The sequence below is a fragment of the Gobius niger genome (genome assembly GCF_951799975.1).
Source record: "Gobius niger genome assembly, chromosome: 1".
NCBI classification, from domain to species: domain Eukaryota; kingdom Metazoa; phylum Chordata; class Actinopteri; order Gobiiformes; family Gobiidae; genus Gobius; species Gobius niger.
This window is the reverse complement of record NC_136852.1, coordinates 65,121,980-65,148,716: the sequence shown is the minus strand read 5'-3', so window position 1 is coordinate 65,148,716 and position 26,737 is coordinate 65,121,980. Positions and strand designations below refer to the sequence as shown.

Below are 26,737 nucleotides of genomic sequence, written 5' to 3'. Positions count from 1 at the left end.
ACTGAAATAAGTGTTCTTGTCACCGGTTTTAATCCTGGGTGTTTAGGTAACAGAAACACTGATGTGTGTCTTTGTAAAAGTCTGCTGTGGCTCCGGTTCACAACACATGAAGCTAATCCTCCATGATGACTCTGTTTACATCTTAGGGCTAGACACTGCGGGGAGGGGGTTCTGCTGAGGGGCAGTGGTTGGTTACTCGGCTGGTGACGAAAGGTCGGAGGCGTATCCTGGAGGTCGGAGGCGTTTCCTGAAGGAATCAGGCGTTTTATCCCTAAAATGGCTGCCATCGGAGTTTTTACAGATTACTCGAAAATACGTGAATGTGCTAAGGCAACACTTCAGGCATGTTTTTAATGAGGGAATGACTTAATAACATGATGTAAAGCTTGAAAAAGTCGATTTTGCATAATAGGCCCCCTTTAAATCACTATTGGCACAAAAGACATAAAAAATGGGCACTATGTTTTGTTTGCTGTAGATATTACTATATTATCATAATTAAAGCTTTAATGTATTACAAACACATGGAAACCCTAGGTTGTTCAGGAGAATACATAAATAATAATTAGTGCTGTGTGCAGTTGTTAAAGGGACTATAAGGAGTTTAAAAATGTTAAAATGATGTATTTTCCTCCCCCTACATGTTCCAACAATGTCCTAATGTGTAGAATGAGCCCAGACCTGTTCACCACAACTGCCTCTAAAAACCTGCACTGTCACTGGAAACGGGTCCGAATTGCCGTCATGTACGAGCTTAATATAGAAGGTGCAGTTACATGTATGACCTGAGGTGGCAGTAGTGAGCATAAAATGGCTAACTTGCATCTAGCCCCTTTAAATGTACTACAATTAGGTCATTTGGATCCAAAAAGGCACGCGTAATATAGCTATATAGATGTGATTGTTTTCTCTTTTTAATCACCCAACCTAAATCCAATCTTGTGAGCATGTTGTTTCCCTAAAATCTAATTGCAGCTTCCCTTTTTACCAGAATTAGACTTGTTTGTCCTTCATTTCCGTTCCAGCTGGTCCGACTCTGCTTGGCACGGCGCGCAGTTTGTGTCGCCGACCTCAAAACGCCACTCTCATTTTGTAACTGCTGCAGAAGTACTTTAGTGCGGGAAAGTGCTTATCATTAAAGTATCAGAAATGAGACACCTTCCAGCACACTGCAGTTTAAAAAGTGAGGTCTTGGCCGCTGGTCCGTCACTAATCCCGCTGTAGTCTAGTTTTGAGAGGCTGTTATGAGCTCTCTGGCAGTGTGGTCCGTTTAGAAAAGGCCGACTCTGTCTCAGTGCGAGTGTACTGAGGCTTTAGAAGATTGGACATGGTGCCGTGTTCTGGGACTCTCTGGGAGCCAGTGAGTGCTCAAGGCTGCGTGCGGTGTGGTGGAACTCTGGTACGCTAACATAAACAGTTTGGCTACGTGCAGAGTTCAGTCGGGCTACTACTTTTTTTTTTACCTGGGTTTCTTCATCTCATGCATGACCAAGGGAACAGTTTTTTTTTTTTTTTTCGTTTTTTTACACACATTAGTGGTTAGTGGTGCTTAAAGCCACACCATGTACAATTTCACCCAATAAATAAAATTGGAAAAAAAAAAATCATCAATGAAATGAAAAGTACCTTTGTTAGTACCTCTTAGCGGCTCAGCTATCTTAAGACCTGACTCTAACTTTCTGGAGATATTTTTTTCTTAAATTCATGCAGTTCTTATATTTGAAGAGCTTAGTGGCGCTAGGCTTCTGAAGGCTAGTGCATTTCTATGGTATCAGCTAGCCTGCATTAAAAACAGTCTGACCCGCTCCACAGTGCACCTGAGGCAAATCACTTATAACGCCAGACTAACCATATAAATGTCTGTGTCGATAGAATCATGTTTGAAATATAACTGACCTTGTATCACATGAATTACCGCATTTTGAGGGACTATTTTCTAGCAGATCACTCCGCCGCTGCGTAGCTTATACAACCATGAAGCTGATGCTGCTCAAATATAAGTTATTTTAAATGCAAAATAGTTTTAATGATTCTATTAAAACAGACATTGATATGGTTAGTCTGGCGTTATAAGTGATTTGCCTCAGGTGCACTGTGGAGCGGGTCAGACCGTTTTTAATGCAGGATAGCTGATACCATAGAAATGCACTAGCCTAGCGCCACGTAACTCTTCAAATATAAGAACTGCATGAATTTAAGAAAAAAATATCTCCAGAAATTAACAACACTCTGGATAGCTAGGAAATGAGGCCCTATGTCAAAAATCCTGAAATATCCCTTTAATATAGAAGCTGCAGTTACGCATATGGCCTGAGATGGCAGTAGTGAGTATAAAATCACAAACTTGCATCTAGCCGCTTTAATGCTAAAAAGAGCTTATTTAATTTTGCTTCATGGTAATTTGTGAGTAAATACATCCTAAAAAACTTCAGCAGACTATTAAATTCATCAGCCATTAGCCTTTTTAAACGTATGCTTTGTTTTATAATTATTTTAATAAATGTGTTTCCTGATGAACATGTTTAAATGAAATATAACAATAGCAATGTTAATTTATGCACAATTACAAAAACCTTTTACATGATGTAAAAGTTGCTTGTTTACATGTTTCATGCTTCAGTCCCATTCTTTGTGTTGTCAGATCCTATTAACCAGTTGGCAGCGTAACAATATATGACTAAAGGTTTAAAGAAACCCCGGCTTGTCTTTATTTTTCTAGTGCCATCGGAAAAGTGTGCATGCTACGCGCTCTGTCTTTAAAGTCAAGTGCTGTTTTTGAGGGTGACCAACATAGGAGGGGCCCCTCTTTCACCAAGTGCAAGCCAGTGATTGCTTGGTGCTGCTTGAATGCATCACAGGCTTGTGCCGTAACGTTGTGAATGAAACTGTCAGGTTCCTGCTGTTTACAGGCACAACCCTAATTTCTCCTGGGAGTGCAAATTACCGGGACCAACTTGTTGCGTTGACCCAGTGGAGGGTTTGTGGAACAGACAAAAAAAATAAATAAAGAAAAAAGCTTCAATAGAATTTTAATTTGCACTATTAATTTATGTAAATGACACAGAGCAGCTGGTTGAGTTGAGTGCTAAATTGCTTACCCAAGCATTGTCATGTAGGCTGTATGTAAATGCAGGTGTGTGCTAATTGAATTTCAAAATGCTTCTCGTCAGTGAGGGGGAGCTGCCTGGCCTTGCTGACTGCCTCCGCTTCCCACACACACACATGCATACACACACACACACACACATGCATACACACCCACACACACACACACAAACCCCACTTCTCTCCCAGCTCGCCAGCTTGCCCTCCGAACCTTACCTAAGTGGGTCTTTAATTTAAAAGTAAGTGCATTAACTTTTTCCAACACCGGCGAGATAGAGTACCTCTTTCCAGCAAATGAATAACCCGGCGAAGTAAAGAATGCTTTCCCTCCCGCACACAAACACGCAGCGGGATCGATAAACAGTGGTATTGAGGCATCTCTTGAGGTCTGCGTCTGGCTCCGAGTGATGGCTGATTTATTTGTTCATGGCGAGAGGCGGTAAATCAGCGGCTTACCCCTCAGGCCGCCGAGACGCGACACAGCCGAGCCAGCCTACTTACTGTCAATCCTCAGCTCTGTTGGATAAGACGTCTTCCTAGCAATCCGCAAGTTTATGTCTGTACATATTGTTATTGGTGGATAAATGAGCTTTTTGCATTGCCTTGCCTGTGCCGGAAGCGAAGTCAAATGACTCTCAAAGCAATTCGTTCTAAAAGAGTCTGTATATCAGGATTCTTTACTTTCCTTCTTAGCTTGTTTGGTTTCTGCTCTCGGCTGAAGTGGCCGTGTTGTGATGAAAATCTCTCTGATCCAATATGTAATTTGTCTTTTGTCAAAATTGGATAGGGTGAAGTTTTGGGTGAGAAGGACGCATTTAAAAATAGGACCAATTTTGATCGTGAACATTTAAAGGGATATTTCAGGATTTTTGGCATAGGGCCTTATTTCCTAGTTATCCAGAGTGTTGCTGATTTCTGGACATATTTTTTTTTTGTAGTTCATGCAGTTCTTATATTTTTAAGAGTTACGTGGCGCTAGGCTAGTGCAAGGCTAGCGCATTTCTATGGTTTCAGCTAGCCTGCATTAAAAACAGTCTGACCCGCTCCACAGTGCACCTGAGGCAAATCACTTATAACACCAGACTAACCATATAAATGTCTGTGTCGATAGAATAATTTTTGGAATATAACTGATCTTGCATCACATGAATGATCGCATTTTGAGGGACTATTTTCTAGCAGATCACTCCGCCGCTGCATAGCTTATACAACCACGAAGCTGATGCTGCTCAAATATAAGTTATTTTAAATGCAAAATGGTTATAATTATTCTATCGACACAGACATTTATATGGTTAGTCTGGCGTTATAAGTGTTTTGCCTCAGGTGCTCTGTGGAGCGGGTCAGACTGTTTTTAATGCAGGCTAGCTGATATCATAGAAATGCGCTAGCCTTGCATTAGCCTAGTGCCACGAAACTCTTCAAATATAAGAACTGCTTGAATTACAAAAAAAATATCTCCAGAAATCAGCAACACTCTGGATAACTAGGAAATGAGGCCCTATGTCAAAAATCCTGAAATATCCCTTTAAATTGACAGTATAGTTTAGTATGGCTGTTAGGGGTGTAGTTTTTGGTTCCAATCTTTAAAAAAAATACACTGAATAGGTTATTAAATTTGCTCCATGATACAATTCTTAGTAGCTGTCTTTCTCGGCCCACGTCTGAAAGGTTCCCGTGCGGGTTAGATGCCCGGATCTGGTGATTGATATTTCAATCTTAAAATGCAGAGACCAAATTACAAAAGTAAAGTGTAACTTCGCCCTGCTACTTTGCTAATGTTTAAGCCGCTTCTCTTTTCTTGACGACCCATTTGTCTTTACACTGTCCTGTTAACATTGACGAAAGTGTACAGTGAGCGTGTGGCTGTGGGCTTATTGTGCGTGCGAGGCGCGGCAGAAGCGGGCGGTTGAGAAGAGACCAGACAGACAGTCGAGTGCTAACCTTCCCCCAGGGCTCTCCCAGGGCCTGCCGCTGTGCTCCTCTGCTCCCCTTTGCTCTGCTCTGCCCTTCTTCTCGCTGTCGCCTGTAGACAGTAGGCCCAGCTGTCCTCGCCAGCTGCAGGTACACACAGACCGTGACACTACAAACACCGCCTTTTCATCTGGCAACTTTTGTTTATCCACAATAAGCAACACCTCTGAGGGCCAAGCCAGAGGACGGAAAGTTTCCCAGCTCCCCGTACTCATTCTCCGTGTAATGTCTTCAGTTTTTTAGCTGGCATTGGCTAATTTTGACATTGAAGCATTGAAGCATACAGGAAGAGGTCGATAGAGATGCAGCGATCCAGCTTCATTGTGTCTGATACTCAAACCCCCAGTATCGGTATCGGCCGATATCCGATATTAACCGATACCAAGACACTCTCTGAGTGAAAAAGTAAATAGTCACTTTTCTCCATTTCAAGTTCAATAAAGTCTTTTCTTGTCATGGTGATCAATTATACATCTATTAATAAACTAATGGAAACACATTTAACCACTTTAATCACTGGACTAATTCTGCACTAAATATCCTTGGTTTAGGACAATTTAGGTTACATTGATACAACTCACATACATAAAGTGATCGGATCGTTTCAAATGTCAGGTATTCTTTAAAGCACTACTATGTAGCTTGTTTACCTTAATAAATCCTTTCCGTAGTCCCTCTGAGGGTAACACAAGTGTTAATGAGATGATTGGGGGGGTCTTTCATCTCCCCCTGGTGTCTTTGGCCAGAAAACCACAATTGCAACTTGACTGCCATCGGACCGGGGCAACCAATACACACTATTAGAATCACGAAGAAGAAGCTAGCAGGCTAACGGGCAAAGCTAACTGCGGGCTAGCACCACTTTAATTGTGTTGTTGGATGTACAATATCCCTCTCTCCCTACGCACCTGCAGTTGTTCTTATGGCCTCTAGGGTCGTGAGTTACTTAGTACTGCTTTAACAGCATTTCATAAACTAAAATACAAACACTTGGCAATTGGATTTTATTGCGCTACTTAAGATATTTCTATCATATTTCTGACACAGCCTTTAGCATGCTGCTGCTAGCTTTAGCATGCTATTGCTAGCCGCAGCATTTTGCGCGGTGATCAAAGATAAACTCGTGGAGATTAAAATGAACTCAGCGGTTGAACTCCAGGTTCTCAGCTTCAAAATAAGGTGCAGCATGTCCATAGTCAGATTTAGTCGGTGAAAGTTGTGTTTTTTAAAACTGGTATCGGTTATTTGTAGCCGATACCCGATATTGTATTTTTTCCAGTATTGCTATTATCGGATATTATTTGCTTTATTCCCTCTTTGTGTGGGTTCGTCTTTTAAAATGTTCCTTCCCATTTTAATTACATAATGTCTGTCTTTGGTTAGAAGAAGGCCGAATCCTGCCAATGGTACGCATCCCACAGTGTGAGAACCACTGCTGTCGGGCTCGGTATTCCTCTGATAATGTTGTCTGTGGCTAGCTAATCGTTTTTGGCCCTGGTGTGTCTCTTGGCCTCATTGTGGCGCCTACTTTGAAGCCCGCACAATGGCAGTCGGTGTCCGCATTTCACATGAGGGCACAAGGGGCGGCGACAGCGCTGTGGGCCATCATTCAACTTGACCTGCCATGTTTAAGAAGCTGCCATTGCCAACCCGCCGAAAACCCGCCTTTCCAATCGGAAACCAGTTGGCATTTAATTTTTATGTCATGAAAGCATCAACAATATTTGCTTGTCTACTGAGCCCATTAGAGTTGATTGTTTTTGCTCGTCACATACGATTCCTGGACTCCCTCTGGCCACGTTGTCTTGATTTGACTTTTTAACCAACGCCTAAATTAGAGGCCCGGTTTAACGCTGTTTTAATATCCAGTTTAGATGCTCAATTAGATTTGTAATCGCTCCTCAGGCTTGATTGCATTTATATTGGCCAAGCTCATTAATACTGTGGGACCAGGCCAGCGACGTCGTAAAAATGAAATTAGACTCTCTGCATGGGGTTCAGCCTGGGCACCGGCGTGCACGCGAATCCGGTGACACGTCTGAGCCCGCACGACTAAGATTTATATCGGAGCTCTTGTTTATTAAAATACCCACAGTTCATGGTTCGTCGTAAGCGCTTTGAAACTCCTGCGTTTGTTGAAATGCGGTGCTTCCATTTGGTTTAAGTTACCCTAGAGGAACGAGTTTATGGGATCCAGAGTTCTTAAAAGCCTCATTATTATAGGTTTGGGGCTATCATAAAAGCGCAGTATTGACAGGCAGAGGACAGACAAATGTACAAATCCACTCATTATGCTGCCTTTTACAGTCTTAAGTCATTCCATTCTTTCTTCGCATTTCCATCCCGTTTAGCCTTAGCTTCCCCCCCCCGTCTGTCACTTTATTCATTTGTCTCTTTCATCATTGCCTTTTCGCGGCACGCTGTGTTATTACAAAGATGGCCGCGGCGAATCTCCCGGGGGTTCTCAGACCGACCCGTCCGAGGAGACCCAGATGTGGACCGACTTCCTGTAAGCATTTAGTCACGCATTCCTTCAAGGTGTTGGAAAAACACCTGCATCTGCGCGCGCACTTTAGGCCTGTCATTTCCTCCCTTTCCTCCTTAGCACTAGATCTTCTTTCAACAAACCGGAGGCCCAGGTGGTTCAGGCCGCGCGGTTAATGTGCTAATATATTTTAGCACTTGAGAGAGGAGGGCCAGTAGAAGAATAGTGTTTTTCTCATTTGGTCGAGGAAAAAGTCAATAGGAAGATACTGCATGTCTAGACTGAGTTTGGAAAGCGCATGCAGCCTGTTCATTTACTTATTTTACAGTCGTGCAGTGGGTTGTTTTTAATGTCACACAGACACAGCGATTACTTTATGCTTTAGTTTTTGCACGTTCCTTTTCTTTTCTTTTTAATGCATTGTTAAATGCGGTTCCTTAAAGGTGCACAACGCAAGTCTCTGAGTTTTCGCAGAACTATGCCCCCTTTGGCGAAAAGCGGAACTGCACTCAGAGTTGTGCACGCTCCTGGACCACACGCACGCTTGCACGAGCACGAGCCGATCAGAACCAAAGGAGCGTCATTCCTGATTGCACAAATCTTTTGTTGAGAGTCGTAATGTCTTCAGAGGTAAGAAAGTTATACGTTATTTTGAATTATGTGAAAGGATTTTGCATTTCAGTTAAACAACATTAATTTTTCAGAGGAAAAACGGGGTTAGGAGAAAGGTAAAAATAATAATAATAATAATAATCCCATTTCTACCCGTTTTGTGTGTTCACTGATGATTGGATTATAATTGTAATGCGTTCATGAATAATATAAATTATTACTTTGTATAAGTTAAAAAATAATAATCAGTGAGTGACACACCAAATACCATATTAGTTGGTCAACAAAGTAGACTGAAATATAATGCTACCATCTTAGCTAAAACAGCCTGATCCTCCGAATATTTGTGGGGGTTTAGCTTGTTTTATTGATCTGCTTAGTAGCATATTCCAACAGCAATATATTCTTATTAGACAGTAGTTTGAAATACATGTATCTGTGAAATGTGCTAATACTTTTCACCTACTGTACCAGGGCAGGTTATGTAGCTGCCAAAAGTCACTAGTTTATACATTTAGAAGAGAAAAAAAGGCTCCCTATACACATAATATGGAATTAATTCACACAGTACAAGATCATATTAGCTGGGAAATAGAAAGCGCATGGGCCGGTAGTGATGCAGTTCAGAAGCAAACTTGATGTAGACAAATAGTTATTTGTTTTGGAAAAAGTCAGCCTGCTGTACAATATGAGGGAAGTAAAATAAGCTCCCCTTCATCACTGTATTTCTTTCCTGCGATGTGTAGAATACAGCATGTATGTTATCACAATAACAAAATATTGTTTTCCCTTTAGAATTCCAGCTCGGGTCATTTTGATGTTCTTGTGGAGAGAAGTGGCAGCAGTGCAGGGCAGAGCAGACGGGGAGACCACGAGGAAGACCAAGGGGGGAGGCAGAAGAATCTTGCTCAATCATGTGCACGATTGATCAGTGAGGACAGAAAATGATCCTGACCCTTTTGGCATTTATGTTGACTGTAAAGAAGCACCATTCAGGCAATAAACAAGCTGTGAGCACATGAGAAAATATGTCCACGAATTAGGGAAGAAAAGGCTTTATTGTAAATATGTTGTTCCAAGTTTGTAAAAATAAATATATATGCACTGCTTATGTTTCACTTGGAGTTTGTTCAGGGAGCTGATGGCATCTAGAAAAACAAAACATGATTTTTAGCAATTAGAACAAATATGTTTTTATGGAACAGATAACAGACATGCATTGTAAAACAATGAAAAACAAACATACCTGCCCTCTGTGGACACATGACTGCACCAGATCAGCTACAGGAGGGGGCACAAGGCCAGACAGGGGTCATATGTTCGGAAGCTTCGTTTTCTTGGGGGAGTCCTGCAGACTGAAGTCGTATTCGTAGAATTTTTGTCTGCAGGTCAGGGATGTCACTGTAGTCTTCGGCCCGGTCTGTGACTTCCTGCAGTACAGTCGTTTTTGCCTGCACAACAATTTATATGACATAAGTTCTCAAAACATGCGTTATATCTGGAAGTCATAAAGCGATCACTTACGACACATGGCCTTTGTTGCAGACATGCAGTGGTCGGTGGTCATGGTGGTCGTGGCCGTCGTCTGTCCCGGCTTCATATGAAGAAGCAGATCCCGGGCGGAGGACCTCTCTTTCCTTACTTTTATCACCCAAAGACCCATGGACTCCACCATGTCAGTGGAGTGCACCTCACCACACACCCTAAAATACAAAAATAAACCTCTATAATGTAATAGTAGAAGCAACATTGACATGTATTACTACAGTACTTTACTTTACATACATTTTCAATGATCATACTCACCATAAACTCCTCTGTTGCTTGCATGTTGACAAGCAATACAATTACAATATCTTTTATCCAGCCAAGTATTGTTTTATGTCGCGACATCACCCAGGCCTGTTGAACAAGTTCACATTTTAAATTCATGTTTCGTTACTACATGTCACTCTCACATGAAAACCATGTCACTTACAGCATAAAGTCTCTTAGTGAGATGCTTTGCAGCCAGACGTGGAGGGAATGGGAAACGCCTCTCGTTGATTCTCTCCTTGTAATAAAACACAAACACTGCATTAGAAAATGCCCATCACTATCTCAAATACAGAAAATATTCTGATTTACAAATGAAACAAAAAAGGCCAGAGACAAAGCACATAAACCACTGAATTACCTGGAGAGTCCATTTGTCCGTCAGCTACAATAGAAACACAGATGCATGTCAGTTATTAGAGAATTTGCAAATATCTGCAGTTTATAACTTACCAAGGCCAACAACACTGTCTTTAGTCTGTAATGGGTTTATAGTGGCAGGCGTCTTCGCTGTCCAAAACTCCCTTACAGCTGGTAAGCAGTAGAAATGATGCATCCCATAGTAGAAGATGCACCATTCTCATGTTTATTATTTGAAGAGGTTATGGCTGTTCCACATCCACATCTTGTGTCGGCGTGGGCAAACTATGCAGATATATATGCAGAAGTATTACAAATTCACCTACATTATATTACATTACATCCTGTTCATGACTTTTTTAAAAACACTACAGACATTTAGTCCTCACCAACTCTACTATAACTGCAGTCCATGAGGCTTCCTCAAGCCCCATGATGGGAAGTTCATCCAATTGATTCTGCACTGAACCACCAGGGCTGTGTAACAAAAACATACAAACTTTATTCACACCTTTATAAGGAAAAGACAGTAGGAACTGCATTACAAACATACCACAAAGACACAGGGCGACATAATCAGAGACATGTGTGTCTGTGGCCAGTTCTCGCTCAAACTCTGTCCTGTGCACAAGAAAACATACAAGATCTTAGCCAACAAAATGCACATCAATAAATTATTGACCCCAAACGAAGTAAAGATTGGAAGACATTATCATTATTACGGTATAATTATTTATTAGCAATTCACACACCATCTAAACCAGGACCAACTCAGGACTAACTCAGGTCTACACCAGGTCTGAACTAGGTCTAGACATAAACCAGGTCCAAAGTAGGAGTAAACAATGACTAACATGTATATGGGTGGCGTGCGCTCTTCACAAATAATTTATCAGAATGGTGTACACAGTAACAGCCACGTTAGCCTGTCAAGGAACATTTTTGTACCACGTTTCTGGGAACAATTGACTGATTTTCCCCCAAAAGAAAACATATCAGACAAAGTTGAGTCTTAGGTCGGTGTGTTGGTCAAGGACATAAGCACCGTTTAGCATTTAGCATCATTTTGAAGATATGAGCGAAACGTAAAAGGCTCCCGGTAAACCAAACACTAAAACATGGTGTTCATCTTTTATGTTATGTTTCATGATGTACGATTGATCTGAAGAAAACTCCACGTTTGTGAACCTGCTCATTGACAATGGCAATAAAACCAATTCTGACCGTACATTTAGCTAAGCAAACGCGTAGCATTACACATGTTACGCATCGTCATTTGTTGACATAGATTTACCGTATCAGACATCGATTAGACATTAGAGACTGTGTCTTACCCTTGTAGTAAGAAGAAAGCCAGCTGAGGTCCGGGTGAGCCCGAGAGCGGACCGGAGGTAGTTTGTCCGATGTTGACTCGTCTCTGCGGCGCCTGTTTGACTCCAAACTGCCCCTTTTCGGTCACACTAGACAAACTTTTTATCTTCTTTATCGTACGTTGAGTTTGCGTTTGGGTTTGGGATCAACAAGTGTCCGGTCTCTTACAATCCACCCTCTACTTTCGCAAAAGTGGCGGAGTTGTCTTCGCTGATGCGGATAATGGCGGCGAATCAACAAACTCCCCAGAGCCAGGTGCGCGTGAACGCGCATGACGTCACGCCCAGGCTCAAAACCTTAAGATTCCGTCCCGAATCCCTCTTATTTATTTTACTGCACAGGATAATAGGGGCGAGTGCAGTGATCAGAGAGGAGCTCAATCAGCACATCAGGCAATTGTTTAAACATGTATGGGTGAGAAAACGGTTATTTTTAACATTTAGAGTTGCGCATAGCACCTTTAAGCGCAGCTGCAAATGTAATTTTGATGTATCTGCTTGATGTCATATGTCACAACCACCTCACTGGTTGTAGAATGATGTATCTGCCAGGTGGTTCCTAAAGGTGATGTGAGGGCGGTCCTGCTGTGACCTATAGGCTTACTTCCTGACGGAAACTGCTGCTCGTTTGGTTGATTGTTGCGACCCCTCGAGCTCACGATGTCCACAACCATGTCCACCCTTTCCTTTTCTTTGGTTATAATTTTACATGCATTTACACCTGCTTAGACAATCACTGCTTATTCACTGAGCCACAACTGCACTGAACATAAATCACACGCATCTTCCCTTTACATCGGCTCTCACGTTTGCGTTTTTTTCTCAAGTTCAACAGAGTGAGCACACATTACTGCAGTGCTCTTGAACATTAATTCACTAAGGTGGTGTAGAATGTGTTACAACTCTGGCTCGAGTAGTAGCAACAAAGAGGAACAAAAGCAAAGGTTTTACAATGTTTATTTCGTAGAGTCGAGTAGAGAGAGCAAAGATCCCCAGACCGGAGTCTAGAGTTCCCGCCATTTTCCTGCAGAGAAAGGAACAAGAACAAAAGAAAGTCTTGCCTTCAAATTAAAGGCCACACATACACATGCAAGTACAAGGTAACAACTGTGCCTCAATATGTCAGCTTTGACTATTGCTAACAAGTTCAGGTGGCTATATATACTGTATTTTTTGGACTATATGCTCGGTATTATGAGATACACCAGCCATAAAATTGCCTAATGAAAGAAAAAATAACAGGCTTAATAGGCGTACAGTATGCCCATCACATTGATGGTTAGCTACATGAAGCATAAACAACAAACTAAATAGGTGTCTGGTAGGGCTGCTCGATTATTGAAAAAATAATAATCACTATTTTGGTCATAATTGAAATCCCGAAAGTCTATCTTTATTTGATTTATTTATTTATTAATCAAGAAACTATGCTGAATATTTTATGTTTTTTGAACAGTCATAAAAGTACAAATGATTTCAAGAATGCTTCGATTAAAGAGAGGTCTCTGTTTCACACCTGCCCCCTGCTGGCCAGCCCGCACACCTGTGCAAGTAAACTGAGCAGCGTGGCCTGATAACATCATCACACGGCGCAGTTTGTTTTTGAGCCATGGCACATGAAATGGGAAGGGAAAATAATCCCAGCGGCATGGTATAATGTAAGTCTGCTTTGAAAAAAAAAAATACTGAAAAAAAAGATGTTTTAAAAGAAATTAATGAATAAATAATTTGAAAAAAATAAATAAAAAATTAGTTTTTTTGATTATTTTGATTTAATAATCGTTTAGTGTAATAATCAAAATCGTAATTGAATTCCGATTAATTGATTGATTAGCTTTTGTTTTGTTTTGAGTGACCTCCGCTTCTCGCTGACTCCAAACTTTCTTTCTGCTGCTCGATTAGCCTGCAGTGCCCTCTCGTGAAATTATATATTTGGATTATAAAACGGGAAAAACTATGAAAAAAGTGCACCTTATAGTACGGAAAATACGTTCAATAGGCCTGTATGTATATGATGTACTGTATAATATATTTTCCCACATGTTCACATGCTTATTTATTTTGTTAATTTTTCAACAACAGAATTGGAGACTTGCAGAGTTTCATCTCAATCATAGATCGAACTGGCCTGTGACAATATCAACTGCAGAGTGACTTTTTTATTGTCATGAACAATAATCTCTCGCCGGTTTTTCACATAGCAGCAACGCAATATGTCACCAGGCAACTCTACACCACAGTTTTCTTTAACCATGTTATTTTTATGCTGAGTGTGTCGTTGTGCAGAACAGACAAGAAACAGGTGTTGTTTGGAGACGTGCACAAGTGAATTAGAGAAGATGATTTTGGAATGGTTGAGTTTGAGTGAAAAAAAATATTTCCATTGTATATTTGGATGTACAATATCCCACTCTCCCTTTGCCTTTTCTGTTTACTCTCCAAGACAATAAGTTAAAAAATCGCAACTTGCTACGACACCTGCAGTTGCACTTATGGCCTCTAGGGGCAAGAGTTACTTAGTAATACTTTAAACAGTGCTTTTTCTGCATCACAAAATGAGTTATTTTGTTGTACCTTTGTCTCCATTAGTTGTCACTGTTCTGTGTCGGTAAAGTTATATACATGACTTTTCAAACTACTTTTCAAACAAAGCATTTCTACCTTCTATTTTCCCCCTTTTCTTTTGAATGAATGTTGATTACTTCACTGTGCTTTGCTAATCATTTTGTGTTCCCTTGAAATGGCACTTCACCAGCTTGTGACATGCTAATTTCTATTGAAGTTTCAAACACTAAAATGCTTACTAGTGCACTCCATCGTCTTTCTTTTGCCAAAACCTGCTACGTGTGTGGAAATTCTTCTTTATAACATTGGCTTCTATGGCCTCAGCAGATGATGACAAAGCTGGCATGGGCAGATAAATTGTCATATTGAATGATTCTTTGAACATTTCTAAAAGCACTATTCATGTGTTGGGATGCCAGCTGTCATGCTTTGCCAGATCTGCTTGGCACCGTCACATTCCAGCATATTGGCGAGGTTAGAGCCCACCGCAATGGCAGGTTTCATGTTGTGGAAGGGCAGACATGGCCTCCTCCTCTCCACTCGGGTACATCAAAACCATGTTTGTGCTGTGCCAACTCACAGGCGCTATTTACTTTGACTTTAAGACATGTATGAAATCATTTTTCTTGAAATAGAGGAAGGTTGTAATACAGTGAAGACCTCATTGCAGTAGTTATTAAAATGAGGGGCAAGAAAGTTTATCAAGTCACTAGTAGTTTCAGGAGCTCTTGGCAAAATGCTGTCTTCTATCAGCATCTCCGCATGTAGAGTTTAAGATTTAACCTTCTGTATCTATCAGTCAGCTTTGACTTTTATGCAAAACCTCTTTTACCCTCAATGAATAACAATGTGGGTAAAACAGATATGCAGTTTTTGTTTTATTTTATTCACTTGTGTACCAAATGTGGGTATTAGCTGTACAATGCACTCTATTTTGACATCAACATATGAAATATTCATCGCAGCTTTCTCTATATATTTATTTGTGAATGAAAAACTGAAAAAATTGCAACATAAGTATAGCATAAGTACCAGGCTTATACTCATATCACTGCAGCAAACTGAGGATGCATGTCATTTTTGTCTCTCATTACAGAGTTTTATAGCTAGAGTACAATACGCTACGTACCCTAAACTTTTTGATAGGGTCTGCCATTATCAGGCTTGTTGAATTTATGTTTTTTTAATACCCAGTGGCCTCTTTTGTTTTTTTGTACCAATAGATTTGTGAGGCACGTCAAAGTTCAAGTATTTTACATGGGCAAATGGCATGCTGAAGTCAAGTACTCAGCAGCTTACCATAACTCAGCTATTGCGGCGAGCTGTGCTTCACCACCTGTGGGTTTTATTGATATCTGTAGCCGGATGTCTCCTGCTGCAGTAAAAGGCATTTCATAGACTATAAAGCCCTGTTGTCGTGTACATAAATTCTTACTTTAGTAGTGCTTGTGTTTTAAGCAGAGTTGAAGCTACTTTGCAAAGAAATATTCCTTTATGGGAGATGTTTTGCAGAAGTTTTGTATAGATTTACGTCGGGGCTACATTGATACAGGAGGGGAAGTTGTTACCCATTGTTGTTGCTCTGAGGAGTGTATGCTTTTTCCATTATTACTGTGACTCTTGTATCATATTCTACTCATCAATGGCAGGACTTATTCTATGTGTGTTTTTATTTTCATTTCCAACAACAACCAGTCCACTCATGTGATTCACTGTCCTGTCCTGTCCTGTCCTGCTGTATCCCCATATCTCCACCTGTTTGCATAATACCTGTGAGTATAAGTGTCCTCATCTGTAGACATGCCAATGTTCAGTACACTTAACCCTCACATTACGCGCCCTCAAGGCTCAATTATACAGCGGCCGCTCTCCCAGGCTTTGGTGGTATTTCAGTGACCACGCTCTCACTGCAGGCTTTGTGTATTTATAGTTATACATCATTTTCACCATCACCTTGCTGACCCAAAGCAATGACACGCGCAACCGAGGGATTTTAACTGTCTCCCTGGTTTTCCCTACCTAGTTTTAAATTCGGCACTTTGCTGCCTCTCTTTTGGCATTCATTTATTTAGTTTCTGATGCTGTACGGGAGGTTATCAAGTTCACAAACTGCCCTCTAAAAAGCGCTGATTCAAAAGGAATTGGTTTGTCATATGATTTTCGTAAGTAAATAGTCGTAAGTGGTCTACTTAGAACTGCACATTAGTCAATAAACTAAATTAAAAGAGCAATCGAATCATGGCCAAAAAGCATATTTTGTGTGGTTAGTTAACAAGGTTTCAAGTAGGATTTCATGCAACAAGAGGAAATGTTTAAAGTTTTGGAACACACCTCAAATTAAAGAAGAAAAAAACAAAACCTCAAAACAGAAATCAAAGTCCTAATACATGAGTAGCTCCACCGTTAGTGTCGATCACAAGTGGTGACTGACTGGAACTGTAAAATCAGAAAATCAGAATTACTGTGTCCCACCTCAGTCTGGGGGTTCTCCCAGGACATTGTTTTAAAAGGAGACATACTGTATCATGCAAATGAACGTTTTTGAGCTTTAAACCATGTTATAAGATTGTTCCCCATCAAAGACGGACCTGGATTATGATTATTTGTTCTGTTGTTCCTGAAGACAATTATGTCATTGTAAAACCTAAAACGGCTGTAGTACAGCGGTTAGAGCTCGTGCTTCAATTCCCGCCAGTGACGGGACTTTTATGTGTGGAGTTTATGTGTTCTCATGTGTGTCTGTGTCTGTGTAGGTTTCCTCCAGGCACTCCAGGTTCCCCTATCACTAAAAAAAATCAAGTTTCAAGTTTATTTCATACATTCATGGGAATGTATGAAATAAACTGGATATCAGCAAGAATAGCAGCAAGAAAAAATGAATATCAGCATGAAATTACAATGAAAACATTATTAGTAAAAACACTTTCATGAAATGTTCATAAGATACGATCCCCCTTTCAAGTCCTTATTGTACAACCTCACCGTTGTTGGCAGCACAGATTGTTCAAATCTCCTGCAGTACTTGTACTCCGAGATGTTATTACCACAAAAACATGTACCAGGCCAGGATGAATAAGAGTGTGGGAGTGCGCAGTGGGGGACAACGGATGGAAATTAGCCTAAGGCTACAATCTGGTGTGGCGTGTTTACATACATGAGTCCCTTGTATGTTCATTAACATGCACTGTCCCTACTAAATAAACTAATAAACTAAAACTGTCGTTCCACATGTTTAAAGCCCATAATCCGACATCATATCAGTTCTGAGACGCTCTGCTCACAATGTGTTCATCAAACCGCACTGAAACTGTAAACCATGCCATAAACAGAAACAGAAAGTTATTTGTACAGCGTCCTGCAGGAGGAGCACCAGGCAAGTCCTCACCATTGTTACGCACTTAATCTCAAATTATAAATCGTAAAATATCAGTGCTGAAGAACTCATAATAATGTTTTTTAGATCTGTAAATTACCCATATTTGGGTAGAATTGTAATACTTAATAACAGTCTTTAGATCACTATTGAATCAATGTTAATATTTCAACTGATTGCAAACCTCTTACCAGCTCCAGAGATAAACACAAAGCTATTGAAATGCTGAGGTACATCATGCCGCGACTTACATTTTCATATTTGACCTTTAGTTAGCCAGAAGAGGTACACATACAAAATATAAGCAACAATCTTTATTGTGTGTGATTTTTCTTCCCAAACTGCACTTTGGGCCTCATTCAATGTTTCATATCCATTTCCTTTGACTTAATTTCCTCAGTCATTTCTTCTGTTGACTTAGGTTCCCTCCACCTCCACTTCCCTTCTATCAAGCTCACATCAAGGCAATAGATTTGGAAAAAACAGTGGAACAGTGGGAGTTGGATAAAAAAAAAATCACATCTACTTTAGCGCATTTAATATTCACTCCCACCGTTTTTCCTTTTCATGTGCATAATTTGCTTGAAGTAAAAGGAATATCCACAGAGAGGCAGCAGTTTTATCATCTCCAAAGTAAGAAGCTTAAAAATGGTGTTTGTCAGTTGCTCGTTTTCCCTTTGTTCTTTGGTTTTGATGCACAGACTGCGCTGGTGCAACACATGTGAAAGTTTCCCTCCTCACTAGTTATGTTTACTCTCTGTGCCGGTCCAATGAGAACCCCATTAGTAACGACGTCGCCCTTTGCAAACCCCAGTAAGAGAAAAGCTGTGCTCTGTAGAACTTTGAGACTGTTTGAGCCTGTAAGAACATCAGCATGGTTTTAAGCTTGATTCTGTATTTATGAATGACTGGCACAAAGGCTTTTTGATTGATCATGACTTTGACTTAAAAATGTATTAATTTTGGGTCAAACGGCAAAGACAATGATCTGTAGTGTTAGATTTCATAAATCTTAAAAAACATTGCTGCAATGTTTTGTTTTTCTAACTGTCACCACTTTCGTATGCCTTTCAGAGAAAATAATTGCACATTTGTTCATATGTTCTGACAGAGAAGACAATGAACTTTGAGACAGTTTTTCATGTGGATTCTTCCAATAATGACTGAGATACTAAAGAAAAACTAAGACGCAAAAATCTGCACAATTACCATAGTTACCTCCATGGATATTCAGTCGCCCTCCACCTCAACTTTAAACTATAGGCTCTTAAAGGAACAGGCCACTGTTTTTACATACTGAGATATGTTCTTACCTGAGCTTAGACGAGTTGACACATACTTGTCTGGTCTTTGTGCCCGTTAAAGAGCGTGGTCGCTTCCAACTTCACCCCCGTTTGGAGCTATAGGAATACATTGGAAGAGGCCAAATGCTAACAACATCTTTGGTCGTGGTGCGTGACTGAGCGAACGCACAACGACCAAACAGGTACGCATCAACTCGTCTAAGCTCAGGTAAGAACATATCTCCGTATGTAAAAACGGTGGCCTGTTCCTTTAAGAATGTTGTGAGGTCACTTGAACGCAACCTATTGACTTAACAGGAGTCATTCCTGTAATAAAATTGTATCTGTAAAGCCACTCCACATAACATTTCACACAATAAATATAATAAAATACAAGCATTAATTCCATTTCAGATTTTGGTATCATTGAAAAACACCTAGAAATGAAATCAAACATGTGTCCTCTTATGACCTGATTGTAAATTTACTGGGAGCGGGAACGTCTCCAGCTCATCTGCATCGAAATGCTTAGTAAGGGCTGCCAAATATAATATTTATTTAGGTCTTCATCCAAACCCATTCTGCAGAAATAGCATTGTCTGTCTAGCTGGTCATTAGGAGCCTTTTTTGTACTGCTGGCAACAATTAAATCCAATGTAAATGTTACTCTGTGCTTTTAAAGATGCATGGCAAAAGAGCATAGAATTCAAATCAACACTAGGCATCCCATTCAACACAAATGTCAGACAGTATCATCAGAAATATTTAGCATTCCTCTCAAAAACAACTTATATGCTTGTAGATTGGCAGCCACACGTTTCAAGCCTTGCGTTAAAATATCAGCTTACCCCCTTACAAGCATTAAGTGCCTGAAAGGCCATTCCGAACTGCCTTAACTTGAATATGCCATTCCCCTTCAAATGGGTGGAAAATGGCCGAGCTGGCGCCAAATAGGCCGTTTGCCAAATCACCGAAAACCTCAAATGGTCTCCATTAAATTTTGCGGACTCTTGGCAGAGCATGGCTACACTGCTTGGAGGTCATTTTTAAAAGCCCTGTGGAAATACCCCCCTCTTGGCATCTCAGGCCATCAGTGTCTGTTTGGGTGTGTGGAAGTGGCGGAATTCAGGTTTATTAGGCTTCAGTGGTGTTTAGACAGCCGGAAGAGTAGCACTAATAGGACAGAATGATGCAGAAATGGTCAGAGAGCCCCCTCGGAGTTCTCCCAGCTCATTTTCAGCCTCTCCCACTCACTGCGTTTCAATCACTCACTCATTTCTCCGCTGTCTTGTGGTCTTTCTGCCGATCTCCTGACTACCATCTAGTTACTTCCTCAGCCTCGCCTGTCACATGGCTCTAGTTTTGCCTCCACTAACGCCGAAACATCCTTTTATTTCCCTTGCAATTCCAGCCCGTTTTCCCCAAAAGCACTTTTGAGTCAGCGGGGGGAAGCTTTTAGCCACTGATTACTCCTCCATGGTAATTTCTCCTTGTTTTGCCGCTCGGGCGAATTTGGGAAACCATTTTTCTGCCCATTTCATTTTTGTTTGGGCTATTTTTAATCTCCAACAGCCTGTTCGCTGTCCTTTTTCCTTCCGTCTAATCACTGACCTCTGCTTCATATTTTACTGTATGTTACTCCTTTATCGGTTCAGGTGGGATTTGGCGCCTTTAAAATATCCTCAACAACGTTTTGGTCATTGGGCGACATGGGATGGAGATAATTTAAATTTCCCATTGGGCTGTTGCTCCCTCTTGAAATCCTTTTGTATTTTTACATTATTTTTGGGTAACCTGTAGCTGGAGGGACCTGCACCATGTTCTACTTGGATTTATATTTTCTTCAAGGTGAATCGTGTCTGAGGGCGACAACAAGGCACTATTTCTGACGGACGCGTTGTCACTCTCATGTCTTACCACATCTGAATGTTCTCGATCAAATCCAGTGTTAAGCCTTTACATTTCTCCCATTTTCTGCTGAGAATCCTGAACCCGCAGTCCACAGGGTTCAGAGCTGATGACCCTGAAGTGGCTTACATTTCCCAGGTCACCACTCCGCTCACCTCGCATTATCTCATTTGTCTTTCTTGTCCTTTTTTAAATGACTGCTTTATCTTCCACCTCACCGCTCGCCCGTTCCCAATCTCCCTCCATCAGCTCGCGTTTGCTCCTGCGGTATGGAACTGTCTGCTTCAACTCTTGGGTCTTGTAGCCACTTAGGTTATAAAGGAAGTGGTAGTAGCCCGCCCCCTGCCTCAGAAAATGGGTCAAAGGCAGAGTACACATTTTCCAAAGGGGGGACACTAAAGCCTTGTTGACCTTTCCTTTAGATACAAAGGTCACAGTTCAGGCTCCACACTCAAGTTGTTGAAACAATTAGGGCCCAACATGATTTTTGGAGGCTGCCAAATAGCCTGTAGTTAACATTTAATGTCCTAGAGCAAAGCCAGTTCTTTAGCTTTAGCTGTAAACCAAGTTGCTTTTGGCTCTCGGCTTTTTGGGCTATCATTGTCACTTTGTATTAAACCTCGGTCAACCTATGATTATGTTGGAGTTTTATTTCTAATGTATTACAGGCCCTCTTTTCTGAGTAGCAGAATTCAAGAAGGGCAAAGGTTGTTTTTGGCTTGTTTAACGTCAAATCAAATAAGTACAAAAATGTGCCATTCACGGCTCGTTTTGGGCCAGTAAACGTGAATACTTGAATTATTACCTCTAATATCTGCTCAAAAATATAGAAATATATGGCCTAAGTGCCACTTACATTTATTCTCAGTATTTTTACATTTTGAGAATGAAGAAAATTCCATTATTATTATTATTATTATTATTATTATTATTTGGAATGCATGGGCTACATGTGTAGAGCAGTTACTGAAGGTCTAAAGGATTCTGTACTTTTGGACACAAATCTTCAATAAGATTTCACACGTGATCCAAAGGAAAATTTTCCAATGCAAATTATTGCACGTTGTGATTGTTTTCGTTATACAGTTGTGCGCAAAAGTTTATATACCCTGGCACAATTTTTGACAATTTTTTGACAATTTTTCAAATAATATGAAAGATAACACACACACTTTTTTCACTCATAGTTTGTGGTTGTGTGAAGACATTTGTGGTGGTTAAAACAGAGTTTGCTCTTTTTAAATCACAGCAAGAAGGCCCGGATACGATTCCCACTAGGGACAGGACCTTTCTGTGTGGAGTTTGCATGTTCTCCCCGTGTCTGCGTAGGTTTCACTAAAACATGTACAATAGGCCAAGATGAATAAGTATGTATGAGAGTGCGCATGGGGGGCGACAGATGGAAATTAGCCCAAGGCTACAATCCGGTGTGGCTTATTTATTAACATGCACTGTCCCCACCAAATAAACCAATAACCAATAGACATACCCCCGTTCTGTGTATTGCCCTCTTTAGCGTCAATGACAGCCTGGAGTCTATGGTAGTTGTGGGGAAGGTTCTGTGTATAATCTAATGGTTAAAAGGACAATTCCTCTTGATCATAAACATTTGATTTTAGGTACTTTCTTTTTTCATTATGATTTAAAAAGAGCAAACCGTTTTTTTCAACCGCTAAAAAATACTTATCTTTCTATTTGAAAAAATAGTAAATAAAAATAATCCAAAAATCTGCCAGGATATGTATATTTTTGACACAACTGTATTTTGTATTTGGAAAATACACTCAAAAGTGCCTTTATACTGTAGTTCTTCCTGCACAGGTGAAAACACCAAAGTTTATCATGTTTTTCTGCTTCCTTCTTTTTTTTCTACCACTAGTCCTTTTATAGTGCACCTTATGGGATAACAAAATATTAAAAGAATGTAGTAACACATCTCTTGGCAGCTGTGTTTTAGCACGAGTGTATGTGTGTCAGTCTCTGTGCCGCTGTGACTGATGCCTTGCTCTCAGCCATGTCTGTAATTAGCAGTAAAAACCCCAGTGTGGTGGCTTGGGCATCTCTTCAAGGTTGTTCCGTCAGTCTTCTAAACTGTTCCACTAAATCTTGTTTTGGGCAATTGAAACGAAGTTGTTTTCACTCCCCTCCTTGACTGCAAGTCCCCCGTGTGTTCCTAAAGCCACACATGTTCAAATATCCTTGGGTGCTCTAACCTTTTCCACCCGTTTGTTCGTGGTGTTGTTTTCTTCTTAGTGACTTTGAGCGACCCGGAGCCTTCTTGCATATCTTTCCTACGGCAGGACCCAAATGCGCTGTCCCTTCATCAAATATTAAACGCACTGGAAGAACTAATACATTTTTTTTTTTTTTCACAATTTGGAATCGGATATTAGACAATCACCATGAAATAATCATTTCCCATTTGCTCAAGAATTTGCCTCTTTCTGTCTCTTCTTGACTAATGATTTTATGCAGTGCGCGGCTCCACACCTGGTTAAGGGACCAAGACTGTGTCACTTTCCGTCCCGTTGCCATGGTGATTAGGAGGTGAGGAGCCCCCGAAGGGTCCCCTAATAAGGAGGAAACTGGGTGTGAAATTAAGGTTGTAGGACAAATTCGGCATCTGTTTCTTAAGCAAGGCCAAAGACGGCGTTTTAATGCAAATCCGCGGGTGGTTACAAGAGTTGTCTATGTCGGATATAACAAGTACGTGCTCGGATGCTTCCTTCTTTTAGCGTAGATTGGAAAAAATAAAACCTTTGGATTAGGAATCTGTCTGAGGCTTTTTCTTGATGTGGGCAAATGCAACTTCATTTATTTTTCATACTGTACACTGTTGATCACAAACTGACTTTGAAAGATGAAAACATGGATTAAGGAGGATGGAGGCGCATTGAGTTGCCTTGTGTACGAAATGCGCGGTATAAATAAAGTTGACTTGCCTTGCCTTGCCATTAAAAAACACCAATCAAGTTGCTTAGCATATAGAAGAATGAATCACAAAGATTGAACTTGAGCTGGAACTTGCCATTGTCCCTGAAGGTCCGACCGTCCTACAAACTGGTGGGTCAGGGAACCATTTTAATTATTGATCCATGGGTAACACTTTATAATAATGGTACATGAGTTCATGCATGATTTTCATGAACTTATGCATGAATTACATTCATGCATTACTAAATCATGACTTCTCAGACACAAACATGATCACATGTTGGTTCATGGATGACTTCATCCCTGAATTAAACATCTAACTACTGCAATGAATGTACATGAAAATCTTAATGATTCATCATAATCATGTGGATGCATGAGGAAGTGGGGGCATTACCCTAAATTACATATTATTTCAGCATTAGTACAGCATAACCAAATAACATCTCCAAAGCTGGTCTTTAACAGGTTAAAAAGTTTAGGATAATGCACGCTTTAGTTGAGGGGACATAATCATAATGAAATCATGATGTAGGAAGGATTAGCAAATGATACGTTCATGATTGTTGTAATTTTATCCTATAAAGTCATACTTTGTGTTCTTGTCCATAATTTGCAAATAGATTGAGTCATGATGTTCATGCTTGATCCTCATGATCATGATCGGTTGATCATTTCATTGCCGTTTTAGTCAATTCATGCTATTCTTATGTGATCCTCATGATCTTGATGACTCATTAAGATTTTCATGTACATTCATTACAGTAGCTAGACGAAATAGTGCATTAATTCATGCAGAAGTTCATGAAAATCATGCATGAACTCATGTACCATTATTATAAAGTGTTACCCTGCGAAAAAAGTACCTGAGACATGAAATGACCATAATTCGTGCTTTCTAGGTTTTAAATGCCTCAATCAACAGTAATCTCCAGGAAAAAGCAGTATTTTGTGCATTTTGTTTGGGTCGCAGATTGTTATCCTAGGGTGCTGATGGGTCCTTCCCAATATTTTTTGTCACACATACCAGAGTCGTACATTTATACTCCAAAGTCCCCCTACCTTGAGGATCCTGCAAATATTTTTTTCACAAAATGGTCAACTAAACTCAAATGTGGTAATTAGTTGAGTGTTGTGTTCAAAATAAAGTTAAAACACTTTGCTTTGAAGGTGCTGTTGAAATTCTGAAGTTTCACCATCATTTATTTTTATAATCTGAAGTCCATTCCAAGTACCCCCTGCTAAGTGTTCAAGCACCCATGGTTGAGAAACACTGCCGTAGAGAATCAGCTTCTGATCATTTTGCAATGGGGTAACTTGTCAGGAGCAGTTTTGCGATGTTAGTCAGACTTTAAACAGAAATTATTAACATTTATTGACTATTTCATTTTAAAGTGGGCAAGTATATCGCATCTAACAGCCATGTTTTATATCTTTGTAACTAAGTAGGGGGTAATAAATCCCTGCTAAACTTTGTGTACTTTTATAGCTGAGCACTCAAATTGACATTGTTTTAATTCTGTTGTTAAAGGGATATTTCAGGATTTTTGACATAGGGCCTCATTTCCTAGTTATCCAGAGTGTTGATGATTTCCGGAGATTTTTTTTATTTTATTTTTATAATTCATGCAGTCCTTATGTTTGAAGAGTTTAGTGGTGCTAGGCTAGTGCTAGGCTAGCGCATGTCTATGGTAACTAGTAGCCTGCATTAAAAACCTCTTCAAAATCATTGGGTAGTCCTCCAAACGTTGCAGCTGATGCTGCTCAAATATAAGTTCCTTTAAAGTTCCTTAAATGCAAAATGGTCATATTTCAAAAATGATTCAGTCAACACAGACATTTATATGTGTAATCATGTGCTAGCCTAACACTAGCCTAGCACCACTAAACTCTTCAAATAAAAGGACTGCATGAAATAAAAAAAAAAACTATATATCTCCAGAAATCAACATCACTCTGGATAACTAGGAAATGAGGCCCTATGTCAAAAATCCTGAAATATCCCTTTAACCTTTTGAAACGTTTTTCTCTTTTGTGGCTTTTTAGTCACTTTATTGTTGCTTTTTGGCACTTGATTTGTTTTGTTTTTTTGCTTTTTTGATGCCAATTTTTTGTTCTTTTGTTGCTTATTTTATTAGGTTTTTTTTTGTTGGTCTTTTGTGGCTTATTGACCCCTTTTTTGTTGCTATTTTGTCACATTTTCCCCACTTTTTTGTCACTTTAATGTTGCATATTTTGTATCACGTTTTTGTCCCTGTGTTTTGATGCGTTTCTTCTTCTGATACTTTTAGATTTTGGTAAAGCCAAACTGGAGAAAATGTGGTAGGTTCAAGTGGAGATTAAGAGGTTAACTACTGTTTCAAGTCTGTGATGTATTGTTTACATCCCAAACCCTCTCATCGACAAAAAGAGTTATCATTTAGGAAATGGTCAGTAGTTAATACATTCTAAATCACTTCCCTCCTGACTTATTCCACCCGCCTTAGCTCTGTGAAGCCAGTCCTTATCAATGTGACTAATGTGCACGATAGATTCTAAAAACTCCCTCTGACTGGCTATAAGCAGTGGAGCCGATAGCCCATTGACCCGGGCCGTTCTCCTCGGCGTGCTCCCCTAATGCTGTCCGACAGGTATGGGATTGTGAATCAGTGGCCAGTGGGCTTGGGCCTGACCCGGGCCATCTCCTGCCTCATCATAGACCGCTCTCCCTCCCAATCATTTGTTCCACTGCTCGGCCCCCACCGCCTCTCCCACCGCGGGCTGCAAGCGCACTGTCCCGGCTGCTGGGCTCACAAAGGGATTGCCTCGGAAAATGAGTCGGCGAGGGACAATGGGAGAAGCAGAACCCCTGGCCTGGTGTGTGCGGTGTTTTGATGTTTGTTGAGGTATTATTTTTTTATTTTTTTTTCCGCTCCCCCTTTTCTTTTGCTCTGGATGGACTGCTGCGGTGCGC

The 26,737-nt window shown here is 40.4% G+C and overlaps 1 protein-coding gene and 1 long non-coding RNA gene across 3 annotated transcripts in view; one reads left to right on the top strand and one right to left on the bottom strand.

The window, feature by feature from the left end:
• The window catches only part of fbxl17 (F-box and leucine-rich repeat protein 17), a 366,739-nt gene that overhangs the window by 42,407 nt on the left and 297,595 nt on the right, over positions 1-26,737 (top strand). The gene's annotated exons all lie outside the window — the stretch shown is intronic.
• LOC306974238 lies at positions 9,983-10,597 on the bottom strand. The gene is made up of 4 exons (XR_013793612.1): positions 10,445-10,597; positions 10,353-10,376; positions 10,155-10,229; positions 9,983-10,078 (listed from the first exon to the last, which is right to left on the bottom strand). It is a non-coding gene; the product is annotated as an uncharacterized lncRNA (long non-coding RNA).